At 30.0% G+C, this 17,903-nt stretch overlaps 1 long non-coding RNA gene across 1 annotated transcript; it reads right to left on the reverse strand.

Annotated features, from left to right (window-relative positions):
* Positions 1-6,890: 6,890 nt before the first annotated feature.
* On the reverse strand, positions 6,891-17,370 carry LOC129320011 (uncharacterized). The gene is made up of 3 exons (XR_008595596.1): positions 17,062-17,370; positions 16,451-16,614; positions 6,891-7,373 (listed from the first exon to the last, which is right to left on the reverse strand). It is a non-coding gene; the product is annotated as an uncharacterized LOC129320011 (long non-coding RNA).
* Between the last annotated feature and the right edge of the window lie 533 nt (positions 17,371-17,903).

Genomic DNA, 17,903 nt, shown 5'->3' on the forward strand with positions numbered 1-17,903 from the left:
CTAAATTGTACCAAATATATTCAGATTAGCATATCGAGCGTGTGAGTTGAGAAAGGAAGCTTGTGATAAGTTGTACTGGTAGTTGAAATCTATGGGTAACCTTTCTAATAATAAAAGGGTTGAGGTAACTGAATAATTTTCTTTGTTTAACTATTTGTTGTAACTATGTGTGAGTATATTATGTAATACATGAAATTATTTTGAACTAAGCATATTTTATAGCATTGTGTGAATGATACATGAAAACGGCTTTTGATCAAATAACTGAGTAAGAACATGTAATTTCATACTTTACATAAATATATGCTATGTATTGAGAATATATGTATGAATGAAGAACCTATGAATGGTTCAAAAAGCATGATCATAGAGGTGGGAGTTCACTCATGTGGAGTGTGGTGATAAGACCATATGGCATATTTTCCTTAGTGCCCGACGGGGTGCGGTGTTGGAGAATTATACTTCCTTAGTGCCTTTCGAGATGCGGTGTTGGAGATGATAATCTTAGTACCTATTAAGGTACAGTGTTGGAGATTTAAATTCCTTAGTGTCTATGTGATATGGTGTTGGAGTCAATGACACCCCATTGTGTGTATTGAGAAAAACTATAATTTGAAAATAAGATAGAATACCTTTGGCCAAGTGATTCTACCACTAAAGGTGAGCTCAAGACCAATGAGTATGTACATTTAGAGGTTTGTGTTGGGGTGATTTAGAAGTTTGGTCGGTAATGATCATGCTACATCTTGCTATATGTTGTATTAGTGGAAAAGCAGAGAAAAGTGGTAAAACAAATGTAAAAGTGATGAACTAATTGATATAAGTGATATTCAAAATGAAACATTTGATTATATTATGATTGAGGGTATATTATGCTTTACTTTCATGTAATTGAATGTGATAGTCAATAGGAGTGAGTTATTTTGTTACTAAAATTTTTATCTTACCCTTGTGGTTACATTTTTACAGGATAGAGCAGTGATTAGGGTAAAGAAAAGAGTCAGGATCGGCTTAGAGTTGTGAAATCCATAAGATCATAGAGTTTGTGTAATGAATTGAAATTTTGGTAGATAATGTGTATATGAGTTGCCATAGGATCGCATGCATGTGTTGAGTAGTGTATTAGAGTAATTGTAGAGATTTATGGTAAATGTTATGAATTGTGGTGAATTTTAGCTAATGAAATGAGTAATTTAAGGCTAAGATTAAATTGTGAATGTGTTATGGATGTGGTTATATGTGAATATGTGTTGAGAAAAGGCCAAGTTGTGCCAAATTGTAACAAATTGTGAAAAATTGAGGAATATGAAAGTTGGCCGTTGAAGGGTCAAATTTCGGTATATGTATATGTATGCAATATATTGTGGTTAATTAGGTGTAGTAGATCCTTTTAAATTTAGTTCAAGGCCTTGTGTGTCTCATGAGAGAAAGGGATAAATCGATTTAAGCACTTGGGTGTGTAAAATTTTCAAAAAAAAGTAACTTTATGCACTCAGGTGTCTAAATTTTGATTGAACCATTAGATTGCATCTAAACCTGTCTCATTAGCTAGCTTATGAGATAATCTTTGTATGGGTACTTGAATCACTCCAATCGGATGTTGTATGTGGAAACAGTGCATACCGAAAGTTTATCATTTTTGTTGTCAAATGACAGCAGACAGTTCGAATGGGCACGTCGCAGTGCATGGCATCTCATACCGTAGTGCATGACATAGAGAGTCAAATGTATGGCTCTATACCACATGTCGCAATGTATGTACTGCATGTCGCAGTGCTTGGCCTAATTTTCAACTTGATTTTTTAATTTGAGATGCAGGCATTTGGTGCTATGAATGTACGTGATTTGCTTCCACTATGTATTGTTTAAATGTGTTCTAATTTTATTGATTTTGCAAACAAGTCTTTGGCCAAAGCTTTTCAAACAAAAAATTTGATTACTAATTAGTATCATTGATGTAGTGATTTAGTTAATCTTCTTCTATATCGAGCGAATATGGGAGGAGGTTACACTTATCATGAAACTAACACTTGAAATGAAATCAAGTGAAACTAAGGTTATAAATAAGTGAAGTAAGAAAACAAACAATATATAGTATGGGAACAAACAAGTTCTTTATGCTGTTCATTTAAATGAGGGCAATTTTATCATTTCAGTCATAAATTTGATAGAAATTTTGTACGGGTTCTTTAGTAAAATTTTAGAAATTCAAGAGTAATCTTTTTCATTATTTTTGGTCAAGGGTCCTTCGCTGAAATTTTCCCAACTTAAATCGGCCTCTCCATACCTAAGCTCCAATCAGTCAAAAAATTAGCACAAGTATTTCGTTCGCTATAAGTACAAACAAATTGTAAATCCCAACCTGTATTAATGAGATTGGCTGTACACTTCATAAATCTATTCTTACCTCCTCCCATTTTCATACAAATCATGTAAAATATTTACAACAGCAAGAGAATCAGATTCTACAACAATTTTACAATCTTAAAAGTTTCACTGGCTATAAACCTGACCGTACAGCCTATAACTTTGACTCAAAAGCAATGCCAAATCTCACTCTGTGACAAAAACCTCAATCTAGCTTCCCACATCATCCCTTACCAATCCTCCACACCCAATCTCCCCTGAACATTTATTGGTAGAACCATCAATATTTAATTTGACCCAACTAGAGATAGGCTTTATCCTAGTAATATTTAACCCTTTCTTTTTTAGCCGTAATTTATCACCCGTTTTTGGGCCAGCAATTTTGAAAGTTGAAGCCCATTGAAGAAGTTGAAACCTACAATTCAATTTACATATATTTTTGAAAGTTAATCAATCAACTATCAACTATATTTTACAAATCTCATAGAAGTAACATCATTGGCTGAAAAAAAACCCATTCTGATTGGTTCACAGACTGGTCTAACTTTAATATCCCAACCTCATTGGCTAATATCATTATGTGTGCACGTACTTGGTTCTGGTTATCTGCATCTCACATTTCAAATTTCAAAAGTTATTAGCTATTTCCACGAGAGTGTAAACCGTTTCTTCCTCTCTCATTTTTTATTGTTGTCTCCTCCCCTTCCCCATTTGTTACGTTTGTTTCTTTTTCATTCCAGGGGTCGTTCGTTCTATTCGTTTTCACCTTTAGCATCTTTCTCTCAGCGTTTCGTATCATTTCAGTTCCTTTTAGGATTCCTCTGTTCTTGCACCACTGATCAGGTTCTATGTATCCCATCTTCTATTTTCGTTTTATTACTTCATACAGTTTCGACAAAATAAAATGGTTTCATGCTTTATCTTCCGTTGTAGTTTCATTAAGAGTCATTCATTTATGTTTCTTTCATGTGCTCGTTCCAAGTTCCAGCTTTATTCCCCTCAATAGTTATTTGCGTTATTGTTGATACTGTTACAGAAGTCCAAGGAAGATTTGGTTGTTACTGTTGAGAATGCAATGATGGAGAAGAAAGGAGGTAACTCATTATTTTTCTTTTGTCAGTTTAATGCTTTCCTTCCACGCATATGCAGACAATAGGAAATCAGAACATTTTTGGGATAAAATTATTTAAATCAGAGCATGATGATGTTAAATTAACCATCTTTTTTGGGATTCCAATCACTTTTTACATAATCTAAATTATTTTTTTCTTTCAATTCTGTCAGGATACTCCTTTAACTAATACATTCTCTGGAGGTAATGATGTCTCCACCTTCTAGGTCTACTGAATCAAAGAAATCTCTTCATTCTTCAGGGATTGATGATGATGTTGAGCTTTCCAACTCCTGAATTCCCCAACCTTCAAGAAAATAAGGGTAAGAAGCGGATTAATCATGGGCCATTTGTTACCAAAGAAGATCAGATAGGAATAAATAACTACCATGTCTACCCCCAATTTCAGCTCCACCAAGAATCCACTCTGAAGAAGGAGAAGTGATCCAATTATGTATCAGCATTTGACTGCTGTTTCCTTTTGGTTTAATTACTTTATTATGCTTAAACTTCTTCTGGCTTTTTTGATCCTTATTTGTTTCGTGATTTCCATCCACTTTTAGAATGTCAAGTTTTATTTACCAACTTAATGCGCAATGCTATAGTTCCTAAGCAGTAGATTTATGGTTGACAGTCTCCTTGTTAACCAAACATTTAACTGATCATAAAAATGGAGTTCACCATCATTTTCATAAATAAATGTTAATATCTGCTGGCCACCATTACAGCTTCTTCTAAAAGAATCAACAATTAAATCCTAAGGACATTTGGCAAGCTTTTATATGTTTATATAATCGTTAAATGCAAGAGGTAGTTGTAAGTATGAGCTTACTATATAAATACATCAGTTTAATCACAAATATCTGCATTTTGAATCATTTAACACAATTCAATCAGTTTAAAATACTGCACTTCGTATATGTATTCCACCAAAAATAATAAGATATTATGTTTGTATATGAATTGAATATATGTAACCATTCTCTACACATCTGTCAATGTGAAGCTATTCTAAATCAGAAAATGCTGTTATTTCTCTGAAGTTAAATAATGGTTTTAATTATTAAAAGGAACTAAAATTTCAATTTCTATTGCAAACGTTGTGAAGTTACCACCTATCCTCATTTGCCATTTCAAGATAGCCTCTTCCATGGATTCAAACTACCTATATTCATTTCTACTTTATAATCATTCAAAGGAAGTAACAGGAACTTTCCCCAAGATAGATTAAATGATCTCAACTTCCAATTCATAACAAATAATCCCAACTTTTCCCATTTCAATGCAGCAATTGATAAAACCATCATCAGAGTATTTTAATCTACCGTTATAAGTAAAACAATAGCTCTTTCCAAGTTTATAAAGTCCAAGTAAATAGAATTGAAGAGAAACTCTTGAATATTATGCTAAAATGTCCCTCGTTAATCTAAGTATATATTTGTCTAACTGCAATACTCTCCTACACGCTTTCCATGGAGGGTGTTCAAGTGAACAAATTTTTAAAATTGTACTGATGAAGTGTATATTTCAATATATATTAGGCTAAAATATCCTCTACTAATTTCTGCTCAATTTTCCTCTTTGTTGTAACTTATCAGTTTATAATTTCGCAGACACTTGCTTCTAGGATAAAGCCTGTCCATCAAACAGTTTTGTGAAGATATATGTTTTTAATAAAAAGATATTTTTTATGACTGCAGAATGCAGGTATATATTTTATTAAAGTGTTCCCAGGCCTGTAGCACATTATCTTCATTCAAATATAATGTTCCTTGGCACTTGGGCTGATTTTCAATTTAATTGGAAGATGCATTGCTGCATTCTTCACATTGATATGCGTGTAGAGCTGGACAATTCAGTAACATCAATTATTCTCCATTTTCAATAAAACATTTATTATGATTGAAATGGGAGTTCCAAAGACTATTAGGAGTACTTTCAAAAATGAAGCACTGCTATTGTCATGTTCATATTACTGTAATGTCATCTCCTACTATTATTAATGGACAAATCCGTGTGTTCTTTTCATGTATTTTCCGATTGAGGGATTGGTTAATATAAAGGGTTAAAGTATATTTTTTAACCTTAAACTTTTTTTCAAGGAACAATTTTACTTCTGTATTGATAAATAAAGCAATTTTACCCTTAAATTATTTTTTTAAAGAGTACTTTTGCTCCTCGAAAAAATAATTTAGAAGTAAAATTGCTCCACTTATTAATACATAGGTAAAATTGCTATTCAAAGAAAAGTTTAAAGATAAAATTGCACCTTAACTCTGATATAAATTATGTTAAGATAACTGATAATACGAATAAGCCTTTAATCTATTGCCTATGTGAATATAGGTTCATCAAGTTCATTGATTAATGAATAATGGAGAATCCTACTAATCCCTGTATGTGATGAGAGCTTGAAAAATATGCTGCTTGTGTTGTTCTTTGCAGTTTTATTCATACACTAAGTCAACATGAGTTCAAACGGCAGTATCATCAATACTTCAAAACTTCTCCTTCACTACAATCTACATTAGTTATCCTAAGTTTTCCGCTTGCTATCTCAATTGACAGCTAACTTTCCTTAGAGATCAGTTCTGAGAATTAGAAGAGCTGCTAGAAAATTAAATAATGAAAATGAATCCAACCAAAGCCTCTCTCTTATTCATCAGATGGTACTGTTTGTTTGTTTTAACATAAGCTGCAATGGCCAAACTGTACAGTGATAATTAATTGCTTCCTTTCATTCAGGTACACTTGGATCTCAACCATCAATAACAAAAGATTTCATGTGAAGCAATCACTGCAAGGGAAAGCCTTTGCAAGAGATCCCCTCTGGAAAACATCAGTTGGAACACTCCTTTGTAGCTTCCTCTCCGATATGTAATGACGTGTGTGTCTCAAGTAATATCTCACGGAGGAAACAAAATTTGATCCAATTAAGCAACCGGTCTCCAAACTCAATGATTCATTTTCAGGTCAATTCCACTTTAATTTGAATGTTCAAATTTTACCTCTCTGAATTTAGACGCATTCCACAGTTATCAGTAGTAAGAGTATAGAATTGCATTTTTGTAATTACTCCATGATTGAAATAATGCTTTAAAATGGCGTTAGGTGGGACTTCTCGTGACAAGTGGGAAGGGGAGTTCACGAAATTAATGTAGTTTTAATCAATTGAAGAGGTAACTTTAAATGGCAAATGAGTCTTTTCAACAGTAACTACTAATAGAAAAAAATATGAGAGCTGCTAAAGTGCTAAATTTAAATTGCCAGAGCATTTCAAAGAAGATTTTTTTCATAGATAGAGCAATTTTGGCTCCCATGCTTCAAGTTATGGATCAATTGAATAATTACATTTGCTTCAGATTCCCAAGAGAGCCAGTAATATACATCAATTCTGACTCAATATGTAAAATTGACTAAAATTCTGACTTTTTTATGACATATATAACAAAGAGTTCTTTAATACAATTGAGAGTTCAAGAATCGCTCCACACAAGTTGACTCTTAAAGTTGGAATTCCAATGGTATTAATGAGAAATATAAACCAAACAAATGGTCTATGCAATGGAACAAGAATCAGAGTCACTTTATTGGGTGACCACATTATAAAAGAAAGTAACACTAAATGGTTAAAAAAGGAGAGTTTATATCCACCATGGATTTAAATCCCTCAAAGGAAAAATTACCATTTCTTATGCGATGTTGTCAATTCCCAATTGTCTTATCATTTGCAATGATAATAAATAAGAGCCAAGACCAATTATTGTCAAGAGTTGGAATTTATTTGCCAAGACTTGTTTTCTCACATGAACACTTGCACGTAGCAATGTCTAGAGTAAAGAAGGAGGATGCCTCAAGTTCCTGGTACACGATTCCGAATTGAAGCCATAGTGTCCTACAATTAATGTTGTTTTCAAAGAGGTCTTCCAGAATGTAGACAGATACAAGAATAATAAAAAGAAATATTCTTGAATGTTTATTCTTACATTTATCTAATAATTTCCAATGTAAAGTGTTGATTACTGAGCATTTGATTATTTGTTTAAAATAGCTTAATTTAAAAACAATCAACCACATTGGTTAGATTTTTTTTTTTGGTGTAAAACATTGGTCCGATTTTTGGGGGAAAAAAAAACTCAAGTCATCCTTTTATCAATGCCCAATGAAATATTGTTAGATGAAAATTTTGAAATCATTTTGAATAAATAACCTTCTTCAACGTTTTTTTAAAACGGAGAGTAAATCTCTTTGAAATAGAAAAATAATAATTTAGTTCTAAAAAATATGATAATGATGATGAAATCCCCAAAAACTTTTTTGATATTATGTGTAAAATTATTTAAATACTTATTTGTGAGATTATTTAAGTCATTTTAATCAAATCAAATTTACGAATACTTATATTAAATTTGTAAATGATATAAAATTAATTGGATTCATTGATAGAACTAAACTTGCAAAAATATATACCAAACTTGCAAATAATATAAAATTAATTAAACTTTATTAATAAAAAGTTGTGATTTTTTAAATTATTTTAATCATTAATATAACCAAACTTGCTAATACTATTATCAAATTTGTGAATCATATAAAATAATTGAACTTGCTGATTGAAGAAAATTATTAATAGAAAGTTGTAATTTTCTAAGTTGTTTTAATCATTAACAAAATCAAACTTCTAAATACTTATATCAAAATTGTAAACTACATAAAATTAGTTGCAAAGGATTACTAAAGTAATTTCACAAATAAATTTAATCTCAATAAATCCCTTAACACTTCACTGTCATTATCACACTTTGCATAACCAAATTACCATTTTTTTTATTTTACAGAAATTTACCTATCATTCTCTCTTTTTAAAAAACATTCGCTTCATTTTTTTCTTAATTTCAAATCTGTGCAACGGATGAAGTCTGGTTTCCGTGAGTTGCAATCGATTTCTAACATAACTAGTTTTTATAATGAGAAACAAGAATGTTAGAAATAGATGAACATGAATCACATTATGCAACTAATTTTATAACACCAAATAAAAATAATTGTAATAATACACCCTTTCAGGTTACATTTAATATATCAAAAAATAATGAATTTATACCAACACCATTAGCACAATATAAAAGTAAACAAATATCTAATTCAGGAATATGGTTAGATTTAAATTGTAATTTAGATAATAATAAAATAATAGAAGAATGGGGAAAAACAACATTAATAGAAAAAAATATAGATATACAAACTGATACAGAAAGATTAAGAAGTAAACAAAGTATGATAAGTTATAATATTTATAGAATAATAGAATATTTAGGAATAAATCCTCATAGCAAAGTAGAAGAATGATCACAAGTAAATATGATGAGAATAGTTAAAAATGAATATATGACTGAAGAAAAAATAAGAAAACAAGATATGTATAAAAATATAAAACAAACAAGAATAAAAACAGAAAAAATAAAAAAAGGTCAAAAATAATGAACAATAATATATGGTTCATACATGCATAAATAAAAAAATTAGAATTACAAATATTTGATAAAGAAAATGGAACTAATTATGCAAAGAAAAAAGAAAAGAAATAAAATAAAAATTAAAAATAGAAGTAGAAAGAGAAATAAAAAGATAAAATGAAATAGATGAAGAAGAATGAGAGAGTGCAAATAGAGTTGCAGAAATGATGTTAAGAAATTATAATTATAAACCTAAAAAGAAAATTCAACAAATACCACAACCAAAAGTAAGTATAAATATGACACAAACAATAAATGAAATAGAAGATGAAATGAAAAGTCAATATGAAGAATTAGAAATAGAATTACAAAAATTATTAAAAAATGAAGAAAGAGAAGAATTAGAAAAAATAAAACAAGAATATAAAAATTTGATAAATAACAATGATGATGAAGCCTTTATAAATATGCAACATTCACAATTAGTAAATTATGAACAACCCTATAGAATACCTCAAAATTTTAGACCACCAATTTAGATGATCCATCTTATAATAATAGAAATGCAGAATCAAGTAAAATATCAAAAGAACCAAAAGATACAAAAATGTTAGAAATAGATGAACATGAATCACATTATGCAACTAATTTTATAACACCAAATAAAAATAGTTGTAATAATATACCTTTTCAAATTACATTTAATATACCAAAAAATAATGAATTTATACCAACATCATTAACACAATATGAAAGTAAATAAATATTTAATTCAGGAATATGGTTAGATTTAGATTATAATTTATATAGTAGTAAAATAATAGAAGAATGGAGAAAAGCAACATTAATAGCACTAATAGGAAAAAAATGTAGATATACAAACTGCAACTGTTACTAAAAGAAACATTTATAGGAAATGTACAAAACTGGTGGAAAAATAAAACCCATGAATTTAGAGAAAATTTTAAAAAACCAGATAGAAGTTACATAAATATAAAAGAATATTATGCGATAATTATAGAAAAATATCAAAAAACTTTAATAAATGAATTTGTAGGAAGAACATCAGATATAAATGAAGTAATAAAAAAAACACTATAAAAATATTACATAAAATAAAATTATGTTCTTTAAAATCAAAATATTTAAATGCTTTTATATGTGAATGTAAAAAATATTATTATGAAGCAAGATTAGGAGACTTAAATGAGGAAAGATTTTATTTAAATCTATTTTATAGAAAACTACCAAAATTATTATTAGATACAATATTAAAAGATTATTATAATATTTATCAAGAAACTTCAAAAGGAAATGAAATAATCTTTTATGTTTTCATTTATATAACATCATTAAAAACATTTTTGTCCAATTTGCTTGATTACTTATACTATCTCCTTTTTCCTCCTAATAAGAAAGGTACTAATATACATGACAAATTTCCTACTGGTATATAAAAACTTTCTGAAATTTTATTTTGTTCTACTTCATATATTTTTGTTATGATGTTCATTATGAAAAATTTTCTAACACTCCTATAATTGCTATGCTTAAATATAAATAATAGCAGTACTCTATATAATTTTTATCTACTTCTAATTTATTTAGAAATTCTATAGTTTCAAATCTTATTGATTCTGCAATTAATTGTTGTAATCTAGTTTTATCTATTTATAAGTTATCATATAAATAATAATAGGAATATAATCTTTGAAAGAAAGTAGTTAACATTATTTGACTTATTATTTGAAAAACTATTCGCCCAATTGCAATACTATCAACCAAACTACTATTCAACAAAATATTCAAACCAATTAAAACAAATAAGGAAAGCAAGTAAACAAGTAACTGAGTTAAACAACAAGAAACTTTAGAGATTAAGAAATTCATATTATCTTCCTCTTAACGTCATTTTGACCTTCTGCTCTGATGCCATAACTGAAACAACTGGCTATGAATTGCTACAGGATTTGACCGATAGTGATTTAGGTCATAGCAAAATATGAAAGGTTTTCAATCCTCTTTCATACTGAAATTAACAAGCCGACAGTTTCTCAAGATTAGCTATAGACTTTTCACAGAATCACTTCCTTCAGACCAGCACAACACAGCCTTCCTTCGTTTTCTACTGGAGGCGTAGCCATAGCAACACATAACCAGTAATTTCCCTTACAGGATCATTGCAAAAATCTAAAATTTTTGTTAAGCATTAGATAATAATCCCCCCTTAACCCCTAAAAAGAAATTACTTAACCATACCTATTAATTTTCAATACTTGCAAAGATGAAAATAATTGAAATAAATACTTTTATTTATAGTAAGAGAGCAAAGTTATAAGGATGGAGGCAGAGAACTCAAGTGCTCAAGGAAGCTCTAAGGTTCTCTCAAAAGTGTGTGTTTTTTTAGAGATTACATGACTTTATATAGAGTTGGCATTACAACCCTGGTTACATGACCTTGGTTAATTTAACTCTAATAATTACAAGAAAACAAAACTACTTTTAACAAAAATAAAAAAGTAAGGAGACAATATAGGCTTAGACTTTTTGATAAAATAAAAAATTAAAGGAATTATTACAAGAGACAATATAGGTTTAGGCTTCTTTTTAGCTCTTAGACTTTTTCTTCTACTATTTTCTGTCCTGTCAACTAGTTTTTTTCTTTACTTGTCCGCAGATCAATCCCGAATATTCATGTTGATAAAAGGGTTTTCATAGTCTTTGTCGGCTTCTCTTTTTTATCACGAATATTTACATTTATGGATAGCATATTCTGACAATACTTGACATATTTTCTTCCTTGTCCCTTCATCATTATCCATCGTATTATTTCTTAGTCTCTGGTACCAATTATTGAAGCTTCTTGAATTTCTGCTATTCTTTCCTACTGAGAAAATACAAGTTGTTGGTCCAGTGAAATATATCCATTGTTCTTCTTCTGCAGTAGTTGTCCTATTGAGTTCTTAAAAAATAATATGTACTTTTTGTGCTCTGATAGTGGAAATCTTATATCTGAGGTCTTTAACTTCTATAATGTCTTCTTTCTCTTCTTGCTCATATTTAAATGGTCTTCTTATTGTCCCAAATTTAATCAGATTAATTGGAGGATAAAATTTGTCAGGAGTTATTTCTGCTATTGTAGAGTAACACTAAATAAAGACTCAGTATTGGGTTACTATTCCAAAATAATGTTTAGCAACTTCTTTGATAGAGTTTGAAAGTTTAGATATTTCAGACATATTATTAGGAGGATATATGAGTGGATGAGGCCATCACGAAAAAGGGTTTTTGCAAGTTCAAAATTAACATTTGGATAAATAATGATTTTGTTGAAGGAATAATGGAAAACATATTTAATATTATTGGTGTTAAGAAGAAGGAAATGATTGATCTTATTGATGAGGAATTTGAAATAATTATATTGGTCTAAGGTCTTAAAGGATGATAAAGTTATTGGGCTTGGACTTCTTCTCCTATAAGAGGTAAAAGTAGATGGACTATTTTGAGGTGTTCTTATCACTATTTGCACTTTAGGCTTTTGGGCTTCTTTTACTATTTGAGTGAATGGAACTATTGTACCAAGTCTAGTTGGACTATGAGGCTAAAATAATGAATCATGAGTTTGAAAAGATGACTCAATTACTTGTTTTACTTGTCTTTCAAGGGATTGAAATAATGGTTCCTTAAATTTCTCTAAAGCCTTCATTTTACTTGTCAATTCATTTACCTCATCTCTGAGATGAGTTACTATTTTAGATAATGATTGCATATTGTTATTTAATTGTCCCACAAGAAGGCTCATATTCATCTTTAAAATATTTACCCTCATAATTACTTGGTCTAGTAGGGTCATTGTTAGTCCTTTGATCCTGTAGGTAAACCACCACCACTACTACTTATCATCATATTGGTCTCTCTTCTATTTGGCTCTATCTGGTCAAATAATCAGCAACAAAATTATTTTTTCCTTTGATATATTTAATTTCATAATCATAATAAGACATATTTAATTGTCACTTAATTAACATCTTATGACATAATTGAGTTGTTTTTATTCCTTTATTCAACCAATGCTTTACTTGAGTATTATCAGTTCTTATAATAAATCTAGTATTAACAATAAATAATTTAAACTTTTGTACAATTTTTATTATTGCTAAAAACTCTTTTCAATTAGAATGATATTTGTTTTGAGAATCATTAAATTTTTCACTAGCATATTTGGTTATTACTTCTTCTTTTTCATTAATGTGATATAAAGCTACTCCTCAATAATTTTCACTAGCATCTATATATATTATCCATATTACATTATTACTTATTGAAATAGTTAATTTGGACAAATTTTGACATAAATTTTTATCTAATTCGCTATTTTTTCTTTTTCTTTATTTCATATCCATATTATCTTTTCTCCAGCTAATTTACTTACTTTTGCTATTAATTTTAATAAGTTTGGAATAAAATTTCTGACCTGATTTACTAATCCTAAGAATAATTGAAGTTTTTTTTATTTTTAATTCAATCAGATTTCAATATTTTTTTACTAATATGTTCTTGTAAAAACCCTTTTCAATTATGGCCTCATCCACTCAATATATCCTTCTAATGATATGTCTGAAATATCTAAACTTTTAAATTCTATCAAAGAAGCTATCAAACATTATTTTGAAATAGTAACCAAATACCGAGTCTTTATTCAATGTTACTCTACAATAACAGAAATAACTCCTGACAAATTTTATCCTTCAATTAATCTGATTAAATTTGGGACAATAAGAAGACCATTCGAATATGAGCAAGAAGAGAAAGAAGACATTATAGAAGATGAAGACCTCAGATATAAGATATCCACTATTAGAGCACAAGAAGTACATATTATTTTTCAAGAACTCAACAGGACAACTACTGCAGAAGAAGAATAGTGGACATATTTCACTGGACCAACAACGTGTATTTTCTCAGTAGGAAGGGATAACAGAAATTCAAGAAGCTTCAATAATTGGTACCAAAAATTAAGAAATAATATGATGAATAATGATGAAGGGACAAGGAAGAAAATATGTCAAGTATTGTCAGAATATGCTATCTATAAATGTAAATATTTGTGATGAAAAAAGAGAAGCCGACAAAGATTATGAAGACCTTTCTATCAACATGAATATTCTGGATTAATCTGCGGACAAGTAAAGAAGAAGACTAGTTGACAAGATAGAAAATAGTAGAAGAAAAAGTTAAAAAGTCTAAGAGCTAAAAAGAAACCTAAACCTATATTATCTCTTGTAATAATTCCTTTAACTTTTCATTTTGTCAAAAAGTCTAAGTCTATATTGTCTCCTTACTTTTTCATTTTTGTCAAAAGTAGTTTTGTTTTCTTGTAATTATTAGAGTTAAATTAACCAAGATCGTGTAATTAGGGTTGGAATGCCAACTTTATATAAAGTCCTGTAATCTCTGAGGCAACACACACTTTTGAGAGAAGAGTTGCATAAGAAACATTGCTATTACTCTTCTCTTTGAAACTGTGCAATAAGGACAAAACCTGACAAAGTAAAGATCACAAGACAACTCAATCAAAGACCTAATTCTCAAGTCGACAGTAAGCAGGTAAAAATTATGCCTTGGCAAATGTCATCTAGTATCTAATTCTAAGTAGGTAAAATTATGCAAAATTGAGAATAAGGTTAAAAATTAAACACAATACCTTAATTCTAAATAGTCAACATATGTTGACAAATGCAAAAGGAGCTATGAATGATTCATTATAGAAAGAGCCCATTATTGTAAAGAACAAAATCTTCATCAAGTGTGAAAACTACATTCTGCCATGTGAAAATATAACGAATCTACAATCTAATAAGCATCATTGGTAGAAGCACACAAATGTTAGACATAAAAAATTGGAAGAATAAAGACGGAAACCTAAGAGAAACTAAATGCAGTATAAAAAAATGTGATATAAAGAAATTGAGGGATGGAGGAAAAAAATTCACCAATGAAAATGTGGAGAATTTTGAAGGAATGAACTTTGAAGTGTGAATTTTGAACCTTGAATAGAGTCCAAAAAAAACAAGAGCTGTGAAGTCTAAATCAACAAATTTGTTTTGAACAGCAGCAATATCATGCCTGTTTGTGTATATAACTACAAATACACAAAATGAGGGAAAAAAATTGAGGGATGGAGGAAAAAAATTCATCAATCAAAATGTGGACAATTGTGAAGGAATGAACTTTGAAGTGTAACTTTTGAACCTTGAATAGAGTCAAAAAAGAAGAGCTGTGAAGTCTAAATCAACAAATTTGTTTTGAACAGCAATATTATGTCTGTTTGTGCATATAACCACAAATACACAAAATCTATTCCGCTTACAGAATGTCATTATGATATGTTTAATAAAAGTAGTCAAGGAAAATTAGTCAAACAATGTTGTAACATGTATATAAAAAACACGGGGACAACTTGAATGTGTATTGTAAGATAATTTCAACATGCCAAGTATTCAGAAGGCAAGTCCATTAGCATGCAATTCATATAGGTAATAAAATTTGATTGCCATAAATTAGTTTAGATTGCTAAAATATAATTGATGAACTTATCCCACTCAATGAGGTAAAAAAACTTAACCCAATGATGCTTTTTGAAAAAAAAAAAATGCAACAGAATTGTGCCAAACAACGATCCCAAAAAAGACACTTGTTTTGACAACCTTGACCATAGTACAAAGAAATGACTAATTCCCACACATTGTCACTTACCTATCTTAAATCGAGAAAATTGATATGTGAAATTAACAGTCAATGACCAGAGCTAAAGTTAAGTCCTCATATCTTAGCAGATCTGATGCTGGCATTGACACAAGGCTGCCTGTGTTTTTATATGAACTTCTTTCCAAATAGGATTGAGCCTAGCTCCCTTTCCGATGTTTACTTTACTCAAGTAACTCATATATTAATTAATAAATTAACAGTTAGTTTGATTTGCAAAATGCTAATTTCTTTCAACAAAAAACCCCCACCCGCAGTAGCTTCTCACCCAGAGCAATTGACATGTACATGCATATGTATGCCATTGAAGATTATGAAAATACAAAACTCTGCTTGGAATCAAAGTTCAAACGTACACTTCAGGAAGTAGAAATTATAAGGAAACAAAATTTTCATTTAGCAGTATGTGAACCTCCTCTACATGGTCAAGTCTATTTTGAGGCAATTCTCAGAAATGGGCCAAACAAAAATTCATCAAATGCCCTTGTTTACAACCATCATATACTATTAGTTTACATTTTGCAGTGTAATTCCAGCTTAAATTGATAGATAAATTAGTAAACTTGCACTCAATCATCAAGATGGATTTTTATCCTTGACGTGAAGGATCATATTCTGGTAAGATACTGAAATTCATGTTATTTCAACTAAGAAAGGGTACAAGTTAAACATACAGCAAAGCATATATAGAGATGGAACTCTGAACATATCATATATGAACAACATTTTTCTAAGTATAAACAGAAATTACCTTAATGAATGCTGATGCTGCTAACTCAGCTATCAACCTCGGATCTCAAAGAAATGTAGCTCTCGATGAACCTCAGTCTATCCCACCCAGTTTCTTCCTTTTCCAGAACACCATCATATGTCTTCTTTGTCCTCCTCCCCTTTAATTTGCCTACACCCAAGACTCTAATGTACCGTTATCAACACATAACCCATCTCTTGAAAACATTGAGGAGTTAATCTCATGTATAACTTAGAAGCCCCCCAAATAACGAAAACCACTCCCTCCAATTCCCCCGCTCCAACCCCATAAATAGTAAAGAAGGGTCAAGCTCAGATGATAAATCACCTAAATAAAACCTAAAATATACAACTTAACTCCTTCAATCTCCTCAAAATGCAGTCATCAAAACAACAGCCAGTAATTTAAACCCACAAGGAAAACATAGAGAGCAGATAATGTGGAGTAAAGAGTAAAGAATATGAGAAGCAAAGCAGTGAGCCAAAGAAGGGGGAAAAAAACAAAAGATACAGGCGCTTGATTCAAATTAAAAATGGATGGAAAAATCAAACAGAAGAAAAAATAGGAAACCAGAACGCGAGGATTACTAAATAAAAGTAGACTAAGAGAACCTGATCTGATAGGTGACATCCTTCTTCGTGATGCCTTTTGCTGCGACGGAGTCGGAGACCTCGTCACCCGTGACTCCTTCAGGCCACTGTAGAAGAGTGACAAAATGGGGGACGAATACGAGTGGGGAATTCTAATTCGCTGATGGAGAGAGAGCAGACGCGATGTTTCAATATCTCATAAGATTTCTCGAAGATTCGAACGCTTTATGTGGAGAACTGAGGATCGGACGACAACTGCAGTTTTTTCCGTTCTCTCCTCTGTAGGGCGCTCGCCGATGAGCTTCCAATATCCAAGAGAATGAAAGCATGTAACCTACTTTTTTTTTTTTTTTGGTCAAGCATATAGCCCATTAACCACAGCTGATTTTCCCTCCCCGATGACACTCACCAGTGGGCCCCACAACCAAGCAATCTACAATTTTAACGACTAATCCCATCCACTTAGGCCTAAAAATTCCCATCCACTAATAAAGCTCAGTGTCTTAGCCCATTTAACACTGTTTAAAAATTGTAGTTCTCCAGTAATTGATTATTATACTTTACACTATATAAAAGGCATGTTTATTGAAGATTAAAAAATAAATAATTTTTAAATAATTTAAAAATTTTATAAAAAGAGATTTATTTTATAAAAATCTTATAAAAACTAAATATTATTTTATATTTAATTATAATAATAAAAAATAATAATTAATTAATTATTTTTAAATTTTATTATATTTTTCTTGATTTTTATTTTATAAAAGTAATATACTGTTATATTACTTTAAAATTTTATAATATTTTTACGAATCTGTTCGTTTAAAACACTATTTTTCATTTATCGTATTAAATTATTTTTA

The sequence above is a fragment of the Prosopis cineraria genome, unplaced genomic scaffold, assembly GCF_029017545.1.
Source record: "Prosopis cineraria cultivar Desert tree isolate PC_DT_omini unplaced genomic scaffold, ASM2901754v1 PC1, whole genome shotgun sequence".
In the NCBI taxonomy this organism is placed as follows: Eukaryota; Viridiplantae; Streptophyta; class Magnoliopsida; order Fabales; family Fabaceae; genus Prosopis; species Prosopis cineraria.